Source organism: Chanodichthys erythropterus, chromosome 7 (genome assembly GCF_024489055.1).
Source record: "Chanodichthys erythropterus isolate Z2021 chromosome 7, ASM2448905v1, whole genome shotgun sequence".
Taxonomy (NCBI): domain Eukaryota; kingdom Metazoa; phylum Chordata; class Actinopteri; order Cypriniformes; family Xenocyprididae; genus Chanodichthys; species Chanodichthys erythropterus.
The window spans coordinates 24,787,220-24,813,147 of NC_090227.1; the positions used below are offsets into that span (position 1 = coordinate 24,787,220).

General features: G+C 35.1%; 1 long non-coding RNA gene across 1 annotated transcript; it reads left to right on the forward strand.

Moving 5' to 3' along the window:
- Nucleotides 1-17,121: 17,121 nt before the first annotated feature.
- On the forward strand, nucleotides 17,122-20,506 carry LOC137022718 (uncharacterized). The gene is made up of 5 exons (XR_010895420.1): nucleotides 17,122-17,303; nucleotides 18,263-18,352; nucleotides 18,501-18,590; nucleotides 19,818-19,906; nucleotides 20,029-20,506. It is a non-coding gene; the product is annotated as an uncharacterized lncRNA (long non-coding RNA).
- The last annotated feature ends 5,422 nt before the right edge of the window (nucleotides 20,507-25,928 follow it).

Here is a 25,928-nt window from a genome sequence, read left to right on the forward strand (position 1 = left end):
CCAATTCATCCTCATTGGAAGGAGCGGTTATATTTCGGCAAAAGTTATGGGGAATTGACAAACACCCCTCTCTTCAGTCATCAATCACTCTATTGTGATGTTAGGCCCGCTTTGTCTTTCAAGGACAAAAGGGTACATCCGACAGTAGCGCTGATGAGCAGAAACATTTCTCTCTGAAAAATATCATCCGTCATGAAGATGGTAATGATTTTTTTGAGTTGTGCTTACAAGCAGAATCGATGGATTTAACTGAGAGGGAGGTTTATGGCTAATGTGAGAGTCGTGCATCAGCTTTCACTATTATCATTCATTCAGCAGACACTTTTCCATTTGAAGCAACTTAAAGTACATGTCAACTATAGGAACAATCTGCTTGGAGCAACCCTGAGATAAAGGGATTATTCACCCCAAAATGAAAATTCTGTCATCATCTGTATTACTTTGTTTCAGTAAAAAACACAAAAGAAGATACTTCGTTCCTTCACTGAAACTCCAAAACAACACTAGATCTGCTCTCCTGTGGAAGAACTTCAGATAAAAAAAAAAACTATTATGAGGTTATAGTATAACCATGAGGTTAAATGAAATGAGGTTAAATGAAATTTAATGAGGTTAAATGAAAATAAGGGTTATGGTATAAAACAATTACCGAAACTGCTATTGTCATGTATTTGGACATTTCCCATGTTAATACCATGAAGTACACTACCTTTCGAAATGTTTTGGGTTGGTGAGATTTTTTAATGTTTTTGAAAGCAGGATTATTATAGTTTTCATTTAGTTTAATTTAATATACTGGTACTAAAACTAAAACTTAATTAAAAATTAGTATAAACTCTATAGACACAACTCTATAGAAAAAAAAAAACAATAATAAAAATAACAAAAAAAAAATTAAATAAAACTGAAAATACTTGAGTAACTATGTAAAAAAAAAACTATAATGTAATAAAACAACACTGTTTGAAAGAAGCCTCTTATACTCACCAAGGCTGTATTTATTTGATTAAAATACAGTAAAAACATTAATACTGAAATACTTTTCTATGTGAAATAACTATTTCAATATTGATAACAGTTGTTATTGTTATGGAAACGTGATGGTTGCTTTTTTTTAGGATTCTTTAATGAGAAAATTCAAAAGAATTGCAATTATTTGAAAAAGAAATTATAAACTATAAATGTCTTTACTGACACTTTTGATCAATTTAATTTAAAGCTGCAGTCTGTAAGTTTTGCCTCTTTGTCGCCATCTCTGTTTGAAACCTGCAATAGCAGTTATTTGCAGAATTGTCATCTTTACGTGCATGGATTGTGCATCGGCACGGCTCCTCAGCGCAGATGAATCTAATGTTTGCTGTCAGTCACTGAACCGGTGTAGATACTTGTCTTGGAAGTATGACCAAACTAAGAATTTTCACCAGAAAATGTCACCTGATCAAGTAAGTAACATGTCTGCCACTTTTGTTCTGACCAGCTGATAAAAAAAAGCATTATAATAAGTTGCACTACCAATGGTGAGTAAATCTAATGATTGCTTAGCTCGGATCACGTCAAACCACGCAAATTATTATTATTGTTATACTTTGTTCTCAAATTGTTAATGTTAACAACATCCGCATTGCGTGACTGTGTGTATTTAGTGTGTATTACCCTGTAGATTTAAATTTCTGTAGCCACTCCGCAGTCCGAAGTCTTTTGCTTTTGACTACGGGTAAATCTCCAGCTGTGACTGATGATTGTTATTTGGACCTTTTTGGATTACAATCCACCATCAAAATGATAAGTTTAATTATTCCAGCTGCTGTGAGAAAAGACTATAAATCATCCACATGCCATATAGCCTACTAGCTGGGACACCTTTATGTAAACATACGTGATATAATGACGCAAAGACGAACATGCTCAAATTTCCTGCGCAAACCCACCAGTACCACTCTATTTAGAAAACATTATTACAAGTTTACCGTTGTGAATCGGGCTAAGGTAAGGAGATAGTTTTGAACACTGACTGGTTATGTACTTGCTCAAACATTGATTTGGGATCATTTTTAACCAAAAAAAAAGTCACAGACTGCAGCTTTAAAAAAAAAATCTTACTGACTACAAACTTTTGAACAGTGTATCTTTGAGTAACACCATAGTTTTACAATCTGATACCATCATTGTAAGCGTCCAACACCATCACATCGTCTGTGACCTTCTTGATGCTGCTATACCTTTGTGTTCCCCTTAGGAAAAAGGGTCTGAAGTTCCTCACACTACAAAAGACAGAAAAGTCCAAAATCAATCAAATAAATGAGAAAAATAAGAATTTTATGAATGCTGCATTTAAGTCAAGTCAGAATGATTGTATTTACAAGATAAGCACACATTAACGATGCAATAAAGACATAATTAGCACTTGATTCTCCTTTAAGCACTGAATATGATGAATTTAAGAAAGCAAATTAGTATTGATCGTAAGTTTTAAACTGTGAATGTTGTACTCATTTTATGTACTTTTAATGAAGAATACTGATGAAGCTTGCCAGAAAACACTACTCATTTAGTCAGTTGATGAGGAGGCACTCGTATAACCAAACAACATTTGTCATCATTCCCTGTGGCAGCATGAAAATGATAAAATACACAGAAAAAGCTTCAATTACACATCTAATGTGCACCCTATGCTCTTCATTTTACTGAAGTGTTGCTAAAAAGCTTCCTGGGTTGGTCAGTGCATTTTATTCTGACCAAAATCACCTCTTAATTACAACTTCCTGACAGGACCAGAATGCAGCATATGGCAATGTCTGCAAAAAAGAAGAGGAAGAATCTCTCTGATAAGTTAAACTGTATTGATAGTCTGCACATTGAAAAGTTTGGTTGAAAGACAGGATTCTGACAGCTCACTTGTTAAGTTGCAAAGTGCATATGACAAAGGTTTTGCCCTTGGGCCTTGACGTTTCTGTAGGCATTTTCTGTGCTGTCATACAGTATATATGTATATATATATACAATCATCTCGCCTTCACTGCTCCTAACAAAAAACACCATCAAACTCTCATTTCAAAAAGTTCTCATTTTGTGTGTCAAACTCAGATGCTGAACACATGAGTGCAACGCAAGGAATGTTAAAGACGTCTGTGTTATGGCTTCTGGTGTGGAGAAAATAAGCCACGGCACACAACTTCCATTATTCATCTGCCCACTGGCCATATACTTATTCAAGGTCCCGAACAACTGTCCCATACATGCTAGTCATCCATTCCAATCAGTGTGCTAATGCAGCCGCTGAGGTGTGCAGAAAAGGCAGTGGCCGGCATCTCAACTCTCTTGGGTGAATATCGTACACTCAAACCTTGTGATTCACAATGTTAATGTTAAAGCAACAGTTCATCAAAATTCAGTAATTTACTCACACTAATACCCTCGGTTTGAGATCGTAAGTGATCTTCTGTGGAACACAAATAAAGATATTTTGAATAAAACTGGTTGTTCTTTTACATGCAATAACAATGAATGAAAACTGGAGCTTTACATGCTATATTTCAAGTCTTTTAAGTCGTAATATAACTTTGTGTAACAAACAAACACAAATTTAAGTTGTAATTCAGTGATAAACACTGGATCAATGTACACTGGATCAACAAAATTATTGATAAAATCTGACACAATAGAATGACTCAGTCACAAATTATATATATATACTAACATGCAAAATTTGGGGGTCAGTAAGATTTATCATTTTTATTTTTAGATATTTTTTAAAGAAATTAATAGTTTTATTCAGCTAGGAAGCATTAAATTGATCAAACGTGACAGTAAAGACTTTTATGTTAGAAAAGATTTATATTTCAAATAAATACTGTTCTTTTGAACTTTCTATTCAACAAAGGATCCTGTAAAAAGCTATCATGTTGCCCACAAAAATATTAAAGGGTTTGTTCACCCAAAAATTAAAATTATTCCATTATTTACTAACCCTCAAGCCATCCTAGAGGCAAATAACTTTCTTCTTTCAGTCACACACAATCTGAGTTATATTAAAAAATACCCTCGCTCTTCCAAGCTTTATAATGGGAGTGTATGGTACCCGTGTCGAGTTACGGCAGAAGGGTGACCTATGACATAGCTCCTCTTCTGATATATCGAAATCCTCCAAACATTTTTCTTTAAAATTTCTCATTTTAGACTTTTTACAATTTTGTTTTGCTATATCTTCTGTGCTTCTGCGTTCGTCAGTTCTCACCTGAGCTTACGCTACGCCTTCGTCATATGTCTGGTCAGAGGTCACCCTTTCGCCATAACTCGAATCTCTCATGAACGTGCAAATGGCCAATAACAGAAGCTAATGATTACAGTTTATAAAGTTATAAATATGGATATTTTCCTTACAAAAACACATAGCTTTGCTTCAGAAGGCAATTATTAACCCCCTGGAGCCTTATGGATTACTTTTATGATGGATGGATGTGCTTTTTAGGGCTTCAAACTCTAGGGTACCATTTACTTCCATTATAAAGCTTGCAAGAGCCAGGATATTTTTTAATATAACTCCGATTGTGTGTGGCTGAAAGAAGAAAGACATATACACCTAGAATGGCTTGAGGGTGAGTAAATTATGGGATCATTTTCATTTTAGGGTGAACTAACCCTTTAAGAAAAATTGATGCTGAAAATTTAGCTTTGCATCACAGGAATAAATTACATTTTAAAATGTATTACAATAGAAAACAGTTATTTTAAATTGTAATAATATTTCACAATATTACTGTTTTACTTTATTTTTATTGAAATAAATTACTTTGGTGAGCATAAGAGACTTCTTTTAAAAACATTAAGAATCTTACCAATCCCAAACTTTTGATAAATATATTAGTATGGGCTACTTTTACGTATTTTTTTGCTTCAGTTGTTCGCTTGCATTATTTTGAAATTGAAAAAAGAAAATCACCGGGGTTAGAATGACATGAACGATGGCATAATTCTCATTTTTGGCTGAACAATTCCTTTAATAGTTCAGACTTTGAGCATTGCTTTTGTTTTTTTTTCATGCCCTCATGGATGTGAAATTTAGTTATGAAACTTAGAAAAGCTAGACATACAGATGGACAGTGTGTTTTCTGCAAACATAATCATGTAGTTTGACATACAGTAAAGTCAATAAACACTTGCAGTGAAAAAATGTGTGCATTTGTGTAAAAAACTCACTACAGAGTGCAGCCACAGTCTTGACGTGTGCTTGGCCCCGAGCGTCGCTGTCGCAGCCGCGTCTGTGTGAGAGAAAAAGTCAGTGAATTTGAATATTGATGAGGAGAAGTGGCTTCTGTCTTATGCAGATTCACTGCACCGCCATCCACGCCTGGGACGCTCCAGTAAACATAATTTAATTTGAGCATCAGTATAATCCAGACAGGAGGAATGTTTCAAATAGCTTGTTAGTTATGCTCCGTTCACACTGCAGTGCGTCCCCTCTTTCAGAAGCACGCACACACAAAATCTCTACTTTATCACCCTTCTAATTGTCCCCTCAGTGTTCTGTGAAGTTTTCAATTGCAGGACAAACTGAACCCTGGTGCATTCTTTCTACTCTTCAATGGCTTTCAAAATACTAGTGTACATATACGCCTCATTCATTTATAAAATATATATACTACATATGTGTGTGTGTGTGTGTGTGTGTGTATATATATATATATATATATATATATATATATATATATATATATATACATATATACACACACACACAAGAAAATGTGAGTGGGTGCTTATCTGTGCTAGTACCTTACCTAACATAAAATAAACAAAACAAAACAAATAACATATGCAAGCAAAGCAAAAAAAAAATTAAATAAATAAAACATAAAATAAAAATAAACAAAAAACAATAATAACATGTATATATATATATATATATATATATATATATATATATATATATATATATATATATATATATATACATTACCGGGCTTGGTCTGTGCTATTTGCAGAGCGTTTCTGTATTTGATTGTGTTGTGAGTATTTCCAGAGCATTTCTGTATTTGGTTGTGTTGTGAGTATTTGCAGAGCATTTCTGTATTTGGTTGTGTTGTAAGTATTTGCAGAGCATTTCTGTATTTGGTTGTGTTGTGAACTTTTGCAGCGCGTTTCTGTATTTGGTTGTGTTGTGAGTATTTACAGCGCGTTTCTGTATTTGGTTGTGTTGTGAACTTTTGCAGCTCGTTTCTGTATTTGGTTGTGTTGTGAACTTTTGCAGCGCGTTTCTGTATTTGGTTGTGTTGTGAGTATTTACAGCGCGTTTCTGTATTTGGTTGTGTTGTGAGTATTTGCAGAGCATTTCTATATTTGGTTGTGTTGTGAGTATTTGCAGAGCATTTCTGTATTTGATTGTGTTGTGAGTATTTGCAGAGCGTTTTCTGTATTTGATTGTGTCGTGAGTATTTGCAGAGCATTTCTATATTTGGTTGTGTTGTGAGTATTTGCAGAGCATTTCTGTATTTGGTTGTGTTGTGAGTATTTGCAGAGCATTTCTGTATTTGGTTGTGTTGTGAGTATTTGCAGAGCATTTCTGTATTTGGTTGTGTTGTGAGTATTTGCAGAGCATTTCTGTATTTGATTGTGTTGTGAGTATTTGCAGAGCATTTCTATATTTGGTTGTGTTGTGAGTATTTGCAGAGCATTTCTGTATTTGGTTGTGTTGTGAGTATTTGCAGAGCATTTCTATATTTGGTTGTGTTGTGAGTATTTGCAGATCATTTCTATATTTGGTTGTTTTGTGAGTATTTGCAGAGCATTTCTGTATTTGATTGTGTTGTAAGTATTTGCAGAGCGTTTCTGTATTTGGTTGTGTTGTGAACTTTTGCAGCGCGTTTCTGTATTTGGTTGTGTTGTGAGTATTTGCAGAGTTTTTTTCTGTATTTGGTTGTGTTGTGAACTTTTGCAGCGTGTTTCTGTATTTGGTTGTGTTATGAGTATTTGCAGAGCGTTTCTGTATTTGGTTGTGTTGTGAACTTTTGCAGCGCGTTTCTGTATTTGGTTGTGTTATGAGTATTTGCAGAGCGTTTCTGTATTTGGTTGTGTTGTAAGTATTTGCAGTGCGTTTCTGTATTTGGTTGCGTTGTGAGTATTTACAGCGCGTTTCTGTATTTGGTTGTGTTGTGAACTTTTGCAGCTCGTTTCTGTATTTGGTTGTGTTGTGAACTTTTGCAGCGCGTTTCTGTATTTGGTTGTGTTGTGAGTATTTACAGCGCGTTTCTGTATTTGGTTGTGTTGTGAGTATTTGCAGAGCATTTCTATATTTGGTTGTGTTGTGAATATTTGCAGAGCGTTTTCTGTATTTGATTGTGTTGTGAGTATTTGCAGAGCATTTCTATATTTGGTTGTGTTGTGAGTATTTGCAGAGCGTTTTCTGTATTTGATTGTGTTGTGAGTATTTGCAGAGCATTTCTGTATTTGATTGTGTTGTGAGTATTTGCAGAGCGTTTTCTGTATTTGATTGTGTTGTGAGTATTTGCAGAGCATTTCTATATTTGGTTGTTTTGTGAGTATTTGCAGAGCATTTCTGTATTTGGTTGTGTTGTAAGTATTTGCAGAGCGTTTCTGTATTTGGTTGTGTTGTGAACTTTTGCAGCGCGTTTCTGTATTTGGTTGTGTTGTGAGTATTTGCAGAGCATTTCTATATTTGGTTGTTTTGTGAGTATTTGCAGAGCATTTCTGTATTTGGTTGTGTTGTAAGTATTTGCAGAGCGTTTCTGTATTTGGTTGTGTTGTGAACTTTTGCAGCGCGTTTCTGTATTTGGTTGTGTTGTGAGTATTTACAGCGCGTTTCTGTATTTGGTTGTGTTGTGAGTATTTGCAGAGCATTTCTATATTTGGTTGTGTTGTGAGTATTTGCAGAGCATTTCTATATTTGATTGTGTTGTAAGTATTTGCAGAGCGTTTCTGTATTTGGTTGTGTTGTGAACTTTTGCAGCGCGTTTCTGTATTTGGTTGTGTTGTGAGTATTTACAGCGCGTTTCTGTATTTGGTTGTGTTGTGAGTATTTGCAGAGCATTTCTATATTTGGTTGTGTTGTGAGTATTTGCAGAGCATTTCTGTATTTGATTGTGTTGTGAGTATTTGCAGAGCATTTCTATATTTGGTTGTGTTGTGAGTATTTGCAGAGCATTTCTGTATTTGATTGTGTTGTGAGTATTTGCAGAGCGTTTTCTGTATTTGATTGTGTTGTGAGTATTTGCAGAGCATTTCTATATTTGGTTGTGTTGTGAGTATTTGCAGAGCATTTCTATATTTGGTTGTGTTGTGAGTATTTGCAGAGCATTTCTATATTTGGTTGTGTTGTGAGTATTTGCAGAGCATTTCTATATTTGGTTGTGTTGTGAGTATTTGCAGAGCATTTCTATATTTGATTGTGTTGTGAGTATTTGCAGATCATTTCTATATTTGGTTGTTTTGTGAGTATTTGCAGAGCATTTCTATATTTGATTGTGTTGTGAGTATTTGCAGAGCATTTCTGTATTTGATTGTGTTGTAAGTATTTGCAGAGCGTTTCTGTATTTGGTTGTGTTGTGAACTTTTGCAGCGCGTTTCTGTATTTGGTTGTGTTGTGAGTATTTGCAGAGTTTTTTTCTGTATTTGGTTGTGTTGTGAACTTTTGCAGCGTGTTTCTGTATTTGGTTGTGTTGTGAGTATTTGCAGAGCGTTTCTGTATTTGGTTGTGTTGTGAACTTTTGCAGCGCGTTTCTGTATTTGGTTGTGTTATGAGTATTTGCAGAGCGTTTCTGTATTTGGTTGTGTTGTGAACTTTTGCAGCGCGTTTCTGTATTTGGTTGTGTTGTGAACTTTTGCAGCGCGTTTCAGTATTTGGTTGTGTTGTGAACTTTTGCAGCGCGTTTCTGTATTTGGTTGTGTTGTGAACTTTTGCAGCGTGTTTCTGTATTTGGTTGTGTTATGAGTATTTGCAGAGCGTTTCTGTATTTGGTTGTGTTGTGAACTTTTGCAGCGCGTTTCTGTATTTGGTTGTGTTGTGAACTTTTGCAGCGCGTTTCAGTATTTGGTTGTGTTGTGAACTTTTGCAGCGCGTTTCTGTATTTGGTTGTGTTATAAACTTTAGCAGCATGTTTCTGTATTTGGTTGTGTTGTGAATACTTGCAGTGCATTTTTGTATTTGGGTGCATTGTGAACTTTTGTTTTGTCAAAATGAGGAAGATGTTTTCATTATTTGCTGGTGTTTTTTTCTATTTGCGTGTGTTTTCTTCAGTTGCAGCGTGTTTAGCTCTCTCGGCCACCGTAATTACTCCACCACCAGCATGACATCATTCACCAACATAGCTGACCGACAGGTTTGCAACAGTACGTTTTCGGGAAACAGTCATGACTAGCTAGTTGATTTGTTCAACGATGTATCATACATGGTAGTGAAGCAGCGAGTTACGTCGTTGTATGTGAAACAGACCCCAGAGTAGTACAATTTTCAACAGTCCATGATGTCTTTGGAAAAAAAAGCCCCAAAAACTCAAACCATTGAGCAAAAATGTTTTTGCCTCCTGGAAAGACTGTGTAGTCTGAGATAACTTGCATTATTAAACCCAGCGTGCGTGTTTGTGTGTATTCGTGGAGTTGAACCGGAGTTCATTACGCCGTAGAATATGTATTGTTTCCTTTAGAGGAAGGCAACATGCATTTCAGCATCACAGGGAGGAAGTGAACACACAAACACACAGCAAGCTTTGATAAAACAAGTGCAGATACTAATGAAGCTTTTATCATTCTCAGATTCTTTTTCAGTGCCCGGGTGAATTTGTTTGAGATTGTCTTTGATGAGCGTGAGCGTTCAGCACAGACGCATAGACGTACACACAGACAGACAGACAGACTTTCATTTACATAAACGCAAACTGTTTTGTGTCTTTCTGAGACACCCGGACAGAGATAAAAGCGAGCTGTTTTGATTTTCTCTTTGATGAGTCTTGGACAGAGACAAGCACATTATGTTAAGATGCCAAATAACACTGGTGAAACAGATGAAGCCTCTTCAAACACCTCCTGCTGGTTATATCTTCCAGAAAATGAGGACGAGAGAGACAAGAGGGCCATAGGGCAGAGGAGGACTGCAGGACATGGGCAGAATGAGAGATGAGAGGCGTTTATGCCTGCGAGGAGCACCATCACTGTGGCACACGCCACACTTTTCCACCAACCGGGTATTGGAAAAATCACCTCTACACTGTGGGCCTTAAAACCTGCTGGTCATCAAACGCTATAATTAACTGTATAATAATGGTACTCAGAACAAGAACTACTAGTTCTAGAAGTCTAGCAAAACAAAATTTCCCATTATAATCAAGAAAGATGTTGCAAAGATGTTGCATGTCCAATGTGGTGAAGCAACACACGATAAAATGGTGAATACAGCTACAATTTTATCTCTATCCATCTAAACTCCAACATTTTATTTACAAATGAAGACTTCAGATTTCTTCTAAAATTAGCATTTTTATCAAGATCGTATGTTTATGTTCAGTTATTTCATTTTAATGGCAATGAAAATGACCTATTAATTGCCATTAAAGTGAAATTACTGAAATGAAACATGCGAGCTTGATAAAATTGCTCATTTTAGAAGAAAATTTCTGATGGCACTTAGAGGCTTTTGCATCTGAAGTCTTCAAATATATAGTGTAAATTTTATCTATACATTTTATTTGTGACCTTGGACCACAAAACCAGTCATAAGTCGCATGGGCATATTTGTAGCAATAGCCAACAATACATTGTGTGGGTCAAAATGATCGATTTTTCTTTTATGCCAAAAATCATTAGGATATTAAGTAAAGATCATGTTCCATGAAGGTATTTTGTAAATTTCCTCCCGTAAATATATCAAATATTTATTTTTGTGAGTGGATATGCGTTGCTAAGGACTTCATTTGGACAACTATAAAGACTTTTTTTTTTTTTTTTTGCATATTTATGTATAATAATTATAATATACACTATGTACTGTAATTATATACCATAATTGACTGATGGAAGAACTGTCATTTTTTATAACTGTGGTTATTTTAATGCATTAAATTGATGAAAAAAGTGACCGTAAAATAATTTATAATGTTACAAAAGACTTATTTCAAATAAATGCTGCTCTTTTGAGCTTTATATTCATCAAAGAATACTGAAAAAACAATATCCTGAAAAAAATATATATATGTTTTTTAAGTATCACGGTTTCCACAAAAAGATATGAGTTGTTCTAACTGTTTTTAATATTGATAATAATAAGAAATATTTCTTGAGCAGCAAATTAGCAATGATTTCTGAAGGATCATGTGACACTGAAGACCGGAGAAATGATGCCAAAAAATTCAGCCTTGCCATCACAGGAATAAATTATATTTTTAAAAATATATTCAAATAGAAAACAACTAGTTTAAATTGTAATTTTAATGTAACACTGTTTTTAATGTAATTTTGATCAAATAAATGCAGCCTTTACATACAACATTATATTGAATATAAATAATGATAATTTTCATTTTCACATCAACCACTCCTGTAGAAAAATCAGTATGAGACAATAAAGCAAGAAATTCTGTGTGTTTGGAGAAGATGGTGAGATGACTTTATATAATGAAATGGGTGTGACATAGGTATTACAAGGAGAGGGTGACTTATGAGGACATTACCCAATGTCCCCATTTTTCAAAAGGCTTATAAATCATAAAGAATGAGTTTTTTTGAGAAAGTAAAAATGTGCAGTTTTCTGTGATGGGTAGGTTTAGGTGTAGGGTTGGTGTAGGGCGATAGAAAATACGGTTTGTACAGTATAAAAACCATTACGCCTATGGAATGTCCCCTCAATTCACAAAAACAAAAAACACAAAAACACGTGTGTGTGTGTGTGCGTGTGTGTGTGTGTGTGTGTGCCTTGAGAACCACAGGCAAAAGACAAGCCCAAACAAACATTTTCACTCTCCTTCTCTACCTGTTATTCTTCCTACAACCCTGTTAACTGTGTCTCGACAATAAAAGTGATATAACCAACAACAAACAACTTTGTTCCATCAGTATGAGAGCAAAATGAAAGATGAAGATGCTGTCAGACACTGACACACAGATAACAAATGTTCAGAGAAACTAAGAAAGACACAAACACACACAGTTCTGTTTAGATGATAAGATGTCGACTGCCTGCTAATGGCCAAAAACACACATTTTTCATGATTTTTACATTACTTTTTTTTTGTTGTTGTTAATTAAATGAAAGGTATTCTCAGTTAATATTAGATCATAAAAAACATGCATATATAAATGAATGCTATATAAATAGTTTTAAATTGTATTTAGTATGTGGCATCGCAGAACATCTCACCTGTATCAATGACCTCCGACCTTCCATGCCTGTAGTATGTGCCTCTCGTCCAGCGCCGCGGTTAAAACCTGTGCTGCCATGACAACAGGTAAATTGGCTGACCTTTTGACTTGCGTCCTCCAGCCAACACGTAACTGCAGAGCTTGAAACCCCACAAATGACCTTAAAGGAGAAGCAAGACAAGAGTATTATGGACTACATGATCCTTCAGTGTTTCAGTTAAAGATTCAGTTAGTATTAGACAGGAATAAGAGTCTAGAGAACTATCAAGTTACAGTCCTCTGTGTTGTCGCTCATATTCCCAGAGGTAAATTAAGAAATTCTGTTTCTTTTAAGTATCAACTTTATCTCTGATGTTCCTAAAATACATTAGAGAAAACAGGTACAAGACAATTTTTGTCATACAACAAGGGAGCTATATTATAGATAGTCATCTGAGATAGCATCTCAGATCATTTAATATTGGGTTAATTTTAATGGGAGTTCATAGTGAGATTTTTTAATTTTGTCTACAGGCCAGGGTTATTAACATTTACTAACGTTTGCAGATGTTTGTGTGCAAATCTAAACACAATTTGAGATGTTGAGACTCTCCTGAACCTGAAGGGTGATGTGATACTAGGATATTTTCTTTTGCTTAAACAGATTTAAATAAAACCCTATATCTAGTTGATCTCTCTTTATTAATCTTATCTAGAAACAAGTGATATATTAAAGAAATCCCATTTTCAATTTCCCATCTTTTAAATAGCATTTTATTTTAAAAGTTAACGTGATTCTTAAACACTATAAATCATTATGTAAACATGTAATCCAATGAAATGCGGTAAAATTCCCTCAAATATCACAAAGGTTTGAGCATGTAAACAAGAGCGGAATATGATGCGCAGCTCCACACTGCCCCCTCCTGTCTGAACACAGAACTGTACAAGATGCAGGTGACGCGACCACGGAGAAGCAGTGTGCTGTGGGAGGAGATAAAAATAAGTTTCATGAAATCATTCCTGAATATTTGAGAAGATTTCAGCGACATGTTAAATGCATAACTTGTTGGTTTTTCCAGCTGAAAAGAGAGAGTTCCACCAACATCACACAGTAAAACATTTAAATCAAGTGTTTATTGAGTTAAAAATAAAAACTTGACAGAACATTCTCTTGAGCACAGCCCAAACCTTTCCTCTAACGTGTCATTTTCACCTTTCGTTCAAAACTTTTCTCCTTCTCACGGTTCTAATCTTGACGCTTCTGTTTGACGCCTCCTCCTCCTCCCCATCACCCCTTCAGTTCTTCGTCACCTCGGCAGTCTCATTCCCTCTGTCAGCATCTCTCGGTTCTATCATCTTCCTCGTTGTTTTTCCCTCCTTCACACTTTGCCTTTGGATAAAATGAGCAGATGTTTTTTTTCTGTCTTCATGAACTTTCTAAATTAAAAGATACATCAAATACATACTCATTTCAGAACACCACAGCACTGCACGCCACGCCTCTGGCATTGGGGTATGTAAATAGCTAATGGCGGTAAAATGACCACAATTCTTAGAGAATAATCAGAAAAACACATTATTCACATTATTGTGGCATATATAAACATGGTGAATGTGATTTTCACCAAGTAGCTACAACATGTTCCTGGATCAACATCTTTGTTGATCCTGGAACAAAATTTCAATCAACCAATCAGATTTGAGGGACAAGTTTACCATTTATGTCAAGTTTAGACTTGCAGCCAGGGTTAGGTGCTTCTACATCAGTGTTATTCACATATTTTTCTCCTCTGATTGTAGGGATAAGTCATGGGTAGGATTAGGTTTAGGGGTAGGAATAGGGTTAAAGGAATAGTTCACTTTCAAATGAAAATTTCCTAATAATTTACTCACCCCCATGTCATCAAAGATGTTCATGTCCTTCTTTCTTCAGTCGAAAAGAAATTAAGGTTTTTGATGAAAACATTCCAGGATTTTTCTCCATATAGTGGACTTCAATGGAGCCCAAACAGTTGAAGATCAAAATTAGTTTCATTGCAGCTTCAAAACGTTCTATGCGATCCCAGATGGGGAATAAGGGTCTTATTTAGAGAAACCATCACTCATTTTCTAAATTTTTTTTTTTAATTTTATACATTTTAACCATAAATGCTCATCTTGAACTAGCTCTCTTCTTCTTCTTCTCTATTGGAATTCCGGCAGTGTAGACACTGCTAAGTGTATTACTGCCCTCCACAGGTTAAAGATAAAGTTACATACTTGCACTAGCATATTGTATATGACAATTTAGTTCAAACTTTGACCTGTGGAGGGCAGTAATACACTTAGCAGTGTCTACACTGCTGGAATTCAAATAGAAAAGAAGAAGAGAGCTAGTTCAAGATGAGCATTTATGGTTAAAATGTATAAAATTTTAACTTTTTTTTAGAAAATGAGCGATGGTTTCTCTAGATAAGACCCTTATTTCTCGTCTGGGATCGCTGTAAACTGTAATTTTGACCTTCAACCGTTTGGGCTCCACTGAAGTCCACTATATGGAGGAAAATCCTGGAATGTTTCCATCAAAAACCTTAATTTCTTTTCGACTGAAGAAAGAAAGACATGAACATCTTGGATGATATGGGGGTGAGTAATCATCAGGAAATTTTAATTTGAAAGTGAACTAATCCTTTAAGACTAAATTTTCAGACAGGAATGTTGTTCCAGGATCAACAAAATATGTTGATCCAGGAACATGTCTTATACTTGGCAAAAACACGGTGACCTGTAAACATAGTCATTCTTTGCCATTGTATCATAAACAATTTTAGCACCATGTTGTGTTGCTAAAAGATGTCCAGTATAAAATCTGCATCCTGAAGCACTGGCATAGAGCTGAGAGATGCATTGGCTTTTAAAACATATCAGATTGATGTTACATAGTGAAATTAGGATGTGCATATAACCAACAAAGGACTCTAAATAAAGCAAATCAAACGCTGATGCCGTAAACTCGAGTGACTGAAGGATTATGGGAAATAACATCTACGGGGCCAGAGTGCCAACAGGATTGGGACTCCACGCACACATAGACACACTGAGACGTGCTGCGTGTCTAATCCCGAACACTAGACGATTCCCCAAGGAGGTGAGACTTCAAAAAGGATCCCGCCCACAGCTACAGAGATAAAGCACCCCACAATTTTCAATTAACTAGTCTTTTTCATGTTTTGTTGTGTTCCCTCGGTTTGTTTTTCTTGTTTATTTAAAATTCTATTCTTTCCATCATTCCTTTCGCTATCTTCCAGGGCAAAAGTACCCACACACGAAGAAACGAACACAAATTGTCTTCTTCACACTGTGAGACGCATATCAAGCGGCGAGTTATGGTCCCTTACTGTAACGATGATAAATAACGATAACAGCCTGCATCAGAGCGTTTGCATCATGGCTTCAGGCTACAGTCCCAAGATACTCACTGTCGACTTCTTGTTGTGCATGTCTGTCAATAATATCTACAGAAAAACCCGGAAAATGTATCTCCCCGGCAAGTATACACCTCGGGCTGTGATTTCCATGGACTGAGAAAGGTCTGCCGTTAAATGAAATTAAACAAAAAATGAAGCGAAAGTCAGTAAAAGGAGTTAATAACTCATCTACATGTTGCAAGAAAACGGGGGGCGATATCCCGTGAGGCAAAAGGGCATAACCCCAGCATATTTTTGATGACAAGGCCGAATCCAGAGGCAAAAAGTGCTGACGGCAACAGTGAGCAATCGCTCGAGGGCCTTTATTATGAAAGCGCAGTTATGAGTGACGAGCGCTCCTTATATAATTCAATAGGAGGTCATGTATGTGTGCTTATGCAAGAGCGACAACATGATCTTTCATATTAGTGAGGCATTAAAACGCCTAATTGCCCTGTTGAAACTCATTGGGTGTGACATCAAAAAGACATAAAAAGAAAAGAAAAAAAGCCAGTGAGGCATTTACTAGATTGCCTTGAGAGTAAAGCGCCCCTGATTTGCATATTAATTGATATGCGGGAAGTGCACAATGCGAGATGCGAGATGTTGCGTCCTTCATATTCCCCGTCCGCCTAAACGTGAGTTGGCGTGACACGTCGTAAGATATTTGGACACTTGGACAGTGATGTGTTCATTACCTGCGGCTCTCTGGAAAAATAACAGGAATAACTTCTCAAAGTGACACAGGAAGTAGAATTATGTCAGGTTGGAGCTTACCTGAAACTCCTGTAACCTGAGAATCTTCAAAACATCCACTGTGTCGCAGTAGTATTTCATGGTGATAACCAAGTCTCAACACCAAAGAATAAAGAATGAGCGGCGACCTAAAACGAATCCAGTGTTAAAACCATAAAATTGACTCCTTAAGAATGTACATTGTTACATTTTAGGGATCTTTAACCTTTTCCAAAGACAATTCATGGATAAAGAGGAAGGATAGGACTGTTACAGTCAGAAAACTGAGTACCATATTACTTTATTTACTTTACAATGCTTGTAAAGGCATTAAAATAGATCTTATCATCACTTAAAATATTTTTGGCTTGAGAAACAATGAAACATTTAACTAAACTTTTTTAGGTAGAAGTTTAGGTAGAAGTAAACTTATTTTCAATGAATTTTAATAAAATAAGCATAATCAACTCTAAAAAATGCTGTTTTAAAACCAACCCACACTCAAAAAAATGGTTTTGCAGCACTGTTGGTTTTACCCTAATCTGTTTTGTTAAAATAACACACATACATTTCTTTTCCCACCAAAACACTATTGTATTGCGTTTCATTAACTGAAACTGTGCCAATTTCCACTATACTTAATTATCAGTCGTTAAACTAATGTAAAGTGTTTAAGTTAGCGATTCAAAAAACCGGATGTGACGACTTCCAACGTATTTGATGAAGACGGCGCGAAGGAGGTGGCAAGGTGAATGGCGTCAGACGTCAGTCAGTGAGGTAAGAAAATAAAAAGTTAATCTAAAGGCTTTAATTTCTGTTAGTGTTTCACAAAGTCTGCGCTGGGATGTTTTTAATATATTGATATTGAATATTGTGTTAAACTTTATTGTTTAACGTTTATTGTGCCATTAATGGATGATTCCATGCGATTGAAAGATGCGTGTTTATTTGTAACATACTTGTACTTGTTACACTAATCTGTTGTGTAAAACGCTTAACTTAACTTGAAAAAGTTTTACGTGGCTTCATGCACTAAGACAGTGATATTAAAAGTTAAAACTCAGTACGCACCTTATTAATAAACTAACGTTAAATGCAGACGAATCCAGCATATGAATGCAACGCGTTTAGTTAACGTAAACGTCGTTCATATTTTAGGTTAATCTGCACGAATAGCATGTGGTTTAGGCTATCATCATCATCAGAATTTGATATTTTTAGATTGCTGTTTCGGTATTAATAGCTATGTTAAGCGTGTAAAACATGGGAGGAAAACGCTTATCGTGTAACTAAACGCATTGCGTTGATATTTTGGGCTCATCTGCTTTTATTGGAATTGTGTTTCAGAGTTTGGTCTTTGATTATCACAGTCTTGGTATATTAAGGCCTGGTTTCACAGACAGGGCTTAGGCTAAACCAGGATTAGGCATTATTTCAATTAGGGCATTGTAGCTTTTATAAACGTAAACTAGAAAAAAACATTACTGGTGTGCATCTTTAGATAAAACAATGACATCCACATATTTTAAGATTTATCATGTATAATGTATTCAGTCAAAACAGCTAAAATATGCATTTTAGTCTGTGAAAATGGGGTAAAGCGTTTTAGCTCCTAAAACCTCCCAGTGTAGTTTCTAAGCTATGCAAGTCCCAGTAAAATTGTACAAATAATGCCACGTTCACCTTGCAGATGCATACATTTTGACATTTTATCTGATATTACTTTTTTATGACAGTTTTTCATCATGGTTTTTGGAGTTCGTCACTGTCTTTGGTGAAATAAAGGAAGGAGATTTATTGAAGGAGAAAATGGTGTTTTGGCTAAGGTAAGTGAAGCACTGTATTTGTCTTTTTAGGTTTTAATAAAAGTAGTTAGTTAGAACCCATGGCTTGGCACAATAAAACTGCTAAACCTGCTCTTCATAACGTCTTTGTTTTAAATTTATCCCATTGGTGTCAACATTCGTTGTCAAGCTGGATGGATACTCTGGAAAACTGATGTTTGCAAATTGAGGAGTCGTCCTTGGACAAAAAATTAAACATCTCTTGGTGCCCACTACACTGGTATGAAAAACTACACTCAAAAAAACCTTGAATTAAAGCGTTAGTTTACGCAAAAATTAAATTTCTGTCATTACTCTCCCTCATGTCGTTCCACACCGGTAAGACCTTCATTCATCTTCAGAACACAAATTAGGATATTTTTGATGAAATCTGAGGGTATCTGATCTACTCATAGGCAGCAACGTCATTACACCTTTTGACGTTCAGAAATGTAGTTAAAAACATGGTTAAAATAGTCAACGTGACTGCAGTGGTTTAACCTTAATGGTATGAAGTGACGGGAATACTATTTTTGCACAAAAACAAAAATAATGACTTTATTCAACAATTTAAACTGTTGTCATACGTAGTGAACTCTGTTTGTTTACGTCCGAATAACAGCTCGTTATTGGCTGACTCCTGTGTCAGCATCAAATGCACGTGTTCAGCTTCAGCCTATACTAAGTTGGCATTCGGATGTAAACAAGGATGACAGTTCAAATTGTTGAATAAAGTCATAATGTTTGTTTTGTTTTTGACCACAAAAAGTATTATTATCGCTTCATAACATTAAAGTTGAACCACTGCAGTCACATGGACTACTTTAACCATATTTTTAACTAACTTTTTGGACGTCAAAAGGTGCAATGACGTTGCTGCCTTTGAGTAGATCAGATACCCTGGGATATCAGCAAAAATATCTTAATTTGTGTTCAGAAGATGAACGAAGATCTTACTGGTGTGGTACGACATGAGGGTGAGTAATAAATGACAGAAATTTAATTTTAGGGTAAACTAACCCTTTAAAACAATATTTTCTCACTGGGGTTATGGTCATGAGCATGCATAAAAAAAACAGATATAAGATTGTTTATTACCATGATAAATACAATAAATGCAAAGTAACTGACAGATGTTACATGTATAACACTATTGTTAATGGACAATGTTCTGCAGAGTTTAGCTCTAACTTACCCCAGCGCAAGCTGAAAGTTTAACACTTTGTTCTTATTTGAAAATTCAAAAAAACATTGATGGTTCAGGTGCATTTAATTTGGGTTGAGTTAAACTCTGCAGAACAGTCCCTCTAAGAGCAAGCTTTCACAACCTGATGTAAAGCATGAGGAGGATGGATAACTGAAAGTGGTTGAGTATGATGGGAGCAATGGCAGGGTAATCCTATGGAAAGGTGAATTATTATATTTAAAGGCTATATTTGGGTAATGTTGTTGTTGTTTGCATCTTTAGAATGGTGACAGTGAACTGAAGAGAGAGTGCACAATCAAATCTCTCTGTGTCTACATGAAAGAAGGCCCTAGCAGTCTGATCTGTATATGGTGAGTATATGTGCATTTTAAAATGTTGTTTATTTTCAAGGATGCTAAATGCTTTGTTAAAGTTAATACACAGGAATTTAAGAGTACTGTTTTTGTTTGTTTGTTTTTAATATCCACACTAGGACAGGACAGGAGGCGATTCAGAAGACTTTGATGGGGATTTATTTCATAAGACTGGAAGGTACAGATATAGAAGAGAGCCTAGCAGATGTTGGAGTGGTGTTAGAGGGGCAAAAGGTTCTTCAGACCTTAGCAGTGTCCCATATGCCATATACAGCCATGTTGATGAGACTAAAATATGGACTGAATTTGAGCTACCCTCCTGGATTCAGGTATACTTTCAAAGCACTGCAAAAATTGATGGCAACAAGTTATCCAATAAAGTGCATTGAAGAGCACACTACCATCTGGACACTTTTTTTTTTTTTGTAAATTTGTATAAAAAAAAAAATTATATTTATCCTTTGTTTGTTTTTGTTTTTCTAGGTTAATTTTCACTTTCTTGAGTTTGCAGAAGTCTTTTGATTCTAACATTATCTAAAATTACTTTTACATCAGACTGTTAAAAGCATTTGCACAAGTTTAAAGATTCTTGAATGTAATGACTGAATAGGCTGTTTAAAACAGTTTATTGCAACTGACAAATACAGTTTGATAACTTGTTACATATCTTGTGTTTTTTTTGTCTCTACAAGGTTATCACACACAAATAAATGCTGCTTTGAAGGGAGTTACTTTAAATAGAAATCACTGAGTTAAAGTAACAAAACCTAATTGGATGGAACCACTGTCCATAATTTAATTGAGTTATTTGAAACAAACCTCCTTTTGTTGGTTGAATGAAACATATTTGGCTGGTTTTAAATAAACTAAAGCATGTCCACTAAACTTAACAAGTTTAAGTTACAGGGAAGCAATTGCATTGATTTGATTTGACATTACTATTTTAAATAGATTTGTCCTCATTCAGTTGTGTTGTCACAACACAAGAATTTTACATAGATTAAAAAAATTCTATTAATGTTAATAAAAAACAATTTGCTTGTGTGGAACCACTGTCCATAATAAAATTAAGTAGGTTTAAAGGATCATTTTTTTGAGTGCAAGTTGGGTTGAAAATGGACAAACCCAGCGATTGGGTTGTTGGGTTAAATGTTTGCCCAACATTTATTAACCCCTTAGAATTCCTGTAAAATTTTCCTAAAAAAGGCATACCAAAAGTAAATTGCATGCTGTTCTTGAACTATTGTGTACTGGGGCGGTAAAGTGGAACGCTAACATGTTAATGAATAATAATTAAACAATAAACATTTATTGAATTAATAAATGTTCACCTTTTGATTAATTGTTGCCTCTAGTAATTATGTGTCTGATTATTAATAATCCAACCTATATTGGGTTCATTTTAAGCCAGCCATATAGTACTTTTTAATCAATAGTTGGGTTAAATAAAATTGTCCAGCAGGTTGGGCAAACATTTAACCCATCCGCTGGTTGGGTTTAATGTTAAATATTAAATAGGTCCATTTTCAACCCAGCTTGGGTTTTATTTAACCCAGCATTTTTTAGAGTGTACTATATTTACATACTTTACAATGCACACAAAGTCATTAAAATAATTTTGACCATCACTTTTGCATATAAAACCATTTTAGGTGGGAAGGACAATAAAACATTTAGCTGAACTTATGTTGATTTATTTGTATTGCAGTTTTTTCACAAACATTAGTTTGAGATTAAACAATAATTGCAATATACCCCTGGTAGATTGTACAAAAATATAGCCTTACTGATAATGTATTGCTAATAATTTTATGACTTCTATGGAGACAAAAAAGAATCTAATTGAGTTGATAATATTAGAATTTGGCTGAAAAGTCATTTAACAAGCTTTTGTTTATTAGTACATTGACACACTTTATGATGCTTGCAACGGAATTAATAATAATAATCATTTTTGATCATCACAATGAAACATTTAAGGAAAAAAAAAAATCTTAGACATCGAGACAATATTTCTAAAATATTTTGCCCAAAAGTCAATTAGCAACCCTTTTTATTTATTAGTAAATCTTAGATAGCATCTTTTTATAAATCAGGCTTCCCATATATTGATTCATGTAAATCTGGTTTATGGCCTTGTGTTATTTAGAGGATTGGTTGAAACTCAAACTGCAATGCAGGTTTCAAAAATTATATTAAAATATGCACTGCCAAAACCTAAGTTTAAAGTTTCACACATCCCAAGATTCAGTAAACACAGAGATCAGACATCACCTACAAAAGCCACCTAATGCATTCTGAGCTGGAATAGACAGCTTTAAAACTCAGACATGCTCTATCAAAGTGGACTTCAAAAGCTCTGCCGCTCACGTTAAAATATTCCCTCTCACAACAAGAGCCTTGGCGTATTCACAAGGTCCTCTGCAGTCAGGAGATATTCCAAACACTCGCGGTCTCCATGGTTTCGGCCCATAACAGCTGTCAATCAAAGTGCAGTGAAGAGGGGGGAAGTTGTTCTGGGACATGGAGCCTAGAGTTCATACAGGGAGAACATGCATTATGCATTACAGCAATAGGGAGAACACCTGAGGAGAAACAGTAGGACATGCTGTGAATAAGGGATGGTAGTAAGATCCTGATACACTGCAGTCTGACTATGGAAAGAAGAACCTTAAGAGGAATGGCAAACCCGCTCCACTGCAGGATACTAAAGCATACAGTATAATGGGTACAACTATAGTCACACATATTCCAGAACAGTGCAAGTATTGGCTCACAATGAATCTCTTGTGTTGCAGTATTGGAAGTTGCTTTGAATAAAATGTAGGCACACAGTACTGCGCAGAACTTAAAGTCAAATCTATGGGAACTACAAAACAAAGCCATCTTATTGTATGGTGTCAATTCAATGCTTGTTTCTCAAGGTACCAAAGCAACACATTAAACATGAAAACATGGCCCTGATGGCCCATCTGTGGTTCTTTAGGATGCCACAATGATGAAATCCTTTGAAGGATCTCTGAAGGTCTCAAGGTATCAATGATCATCAAAGAAAGGAAGAAATATCATAAATGAAAAGATAACTTGATGGACCATTGAGGGTCTTCAGATTGGAACTTGGCAGAAATATTTGGAGAACTTAAGACACCCTTTTAAAAAGAGCATTTAAAGCAGAATAAAAGGAAGGAAGAAACATATTATTAAAAAATTACTTTGTTGGACCATTTAAGATCATTCAGAATGTCCTTTGGATAATCTATTAGGTGAGAATTATAATGGGGAAGGAAGAAACACTGTAAACATGAAAACACCTTGAAGGACCATTCAAAGGTCTTTATAAAGCCACACTGATTGAAACCTTGAAGAAGTTTTCAAGTTATCAATGATCATAAATGTAAAGAACACCAACTATATAAAAGTATAACTTGAGGGAACATTGAGGATTTTTAGATCGATACTTGGCAGAAAACTTTAGAGAACCTTATTTTATTTTATTACTATTCCTTATCTTTATGATCTTAATCATTTTAAAACTGCCCTTTTAAAAATGATGCTAGGCATCATTTTTAAAAGGGCAGTTTTAAAATGATTAAGATCATAAAGGTAAGGAATAGTAATAAAATAACTTTGTTGGACCATATAAAGGTTCTCAAGGCATCAAGATCATAAAGGAATGGAAGAACACTATAAACATGAAAACATCTTGAAGGATCTTCGAAATGCCACACTGATGAAAACCCTTTAAAGATACTCTAGGCATGTTTTCAAATAGGGCAGTATTCTGAAGAACTTATAGAACCCTAAGTTCCTAAAAGAATTCAAAAGACACTTTACGTCTCCAGTAACCCAATCATAAGCAAAAGGGTCTGTGGCAGTTGAAATATATTGAAGTATATTGTAAACAGGATATGAAAGCACACATGTTGTTTAAACAGTAGTATGGTGCAAAAAGCTCCAAGGTCTTGGGTTCAGTTCCTAGGCTGAATGAGAGGAAGTTGATTTAAAATCATATATCAAATGCATAAATAAATGTAAATGAAAGGTATATCTTCTTTTCAGCTTCACAGGAACAAAAAATTTTAAAACAGAGGAAAGGCCAGTAACTACAATTTAGGTGACAAGAAAACGTTCAATACACATACCCAACCAAATTAACCTGTGTATGTACAAATATGCTGCAAAACTGGACTAGTTCTCATAAAAATACAAAGCTGATTTAACACAACTTAAAATCCACCTCCTACTTATCACCCAAAACTCTGATCTTTACAGATTTCTACACTGCTGTGGAGAACACCAAGATCTTAAGTTCAAGCTCCTAGAGTAAGAAGAGCACTTCCGTGAGATGGACAAAGTAAGTGAGGTACGAGTAGGAGTATGTCCAGAGAGAATGAGGGAACTGTCAGCGATGTCAAAGCCTACACATATTACCCTTCATTACCAGTCCTCTTTCAAAGCCCTGGGTATGTGTCATTTAAACCAGGATATGAGAGAGTGAAGACTGTGTATGTTCACACATTTCTCCATTCAGAAGAAAAAAGCATGTTAGAGACCAGAGCACAATATTCCCAACACAGTCAGTTTTGGGGGTAACACATTACAAGTAACGTGACGTGAGTTATGTAATCAGATTACTTTAAGTAATGAGTAACGGATTACTTTTAAATTTGAACAAAATGTTACTTTTTCAAATAAGTTATGCAAGTTACTATGTTTTTTTAATTTATTGACTGACACCTCTCCTGTCTCCATGTTGAGATAAATCGGTAGTAAGCAGAGGCATTGTGTGCGCAGTGTAAACATGATGGTTGTTCTAGAATAAATGTGGGCAGTATTCCTCAAAATGAATAAAAACCGTGAAAAACAAACTCAGAATATTACACAAACCTGTAATAATTTAATGTTAAATAGCACAAATATACTTTATGTACTTAATGTCACTTTATTAACCAATGTCTTTGCTGCTGACCTTCGATGATCCAATTCAACCATACTTATAAGCAAAAATGACCTCATATTTGTTTCATATTTTGTTTTTTATTGCTGAAGTAAGTGTTGAACTTTCTTCTCCTGCATCTTATTCTTCTGCAATTCAGAACGGCTGCACATCTGACAGGTTTCAGCTGCGCCATCTACTGTTTAGGGCCAGGTGTGAATTTGCATTTCCTTTAGCTTGAGGTTTATTCATTTCACTTTTGTTGTGAAAGGGCCATTTCATTTGCAAAAATATAACTTTTTGTTGTCGTTAACAAGCATGCCAAGCCCAGGTGAGAAAAAGTAACACAAAAGTAACAGAACATAAATTTTCCATAAAATGTAACTAACTAACAATTAGTTACTTTTGTTAGGGAATAAAGCAAAATTGTAATGCATTACTTTTAAAAGTAACTTTCCCCAACAATGGTTAAAGTTAAATTTATAGCAGTAGCTTCACACACTTTGGAGACAATTTGCAACTGTTAAAAATAATTGTTAAAGTGAAGCTTGGATCTTGTTCAACATTAAAATAAGCCAAAGCAAACACATTAAGAAACATTGATTAGTTTATCCCAGTAGACATAAAAAAAAAAAAAAAAAAAAATGTAATTTGTCTAATTTCTTTGCTTAGAACGACATCACATAAAACTAAAGATTATTTACCATTCAGGGACATTTCAAGAAATTATAGGCACGCCAGATGCTAAATTCATTGTGCTGAAGCGAATCCTAAAATTCACTGACAAATACGGTCAGAAGTCAACCAAAATTAGCTCAGAAATGTTAAATATAAAATTTGTGCATGCCCATATCAGTTTTTCCCCATCCATTTTTTTTTTCCTTCCAAAGTATTAGCATGAATAAAGTATCATTTATGTGCACCCAAAGTTTAATACTGAAGGTTAGGGGCCTTGAAAAATGCTTAACCATAAGTGCGAGTAATAGTTTTAAGGTAGGAATAGTAATTCTTACCTTAGCTATTCTTAATGCTTAATGGGAATAAAAATAATTTTTAAAAAGAACAAATCCAAACAACTATTGT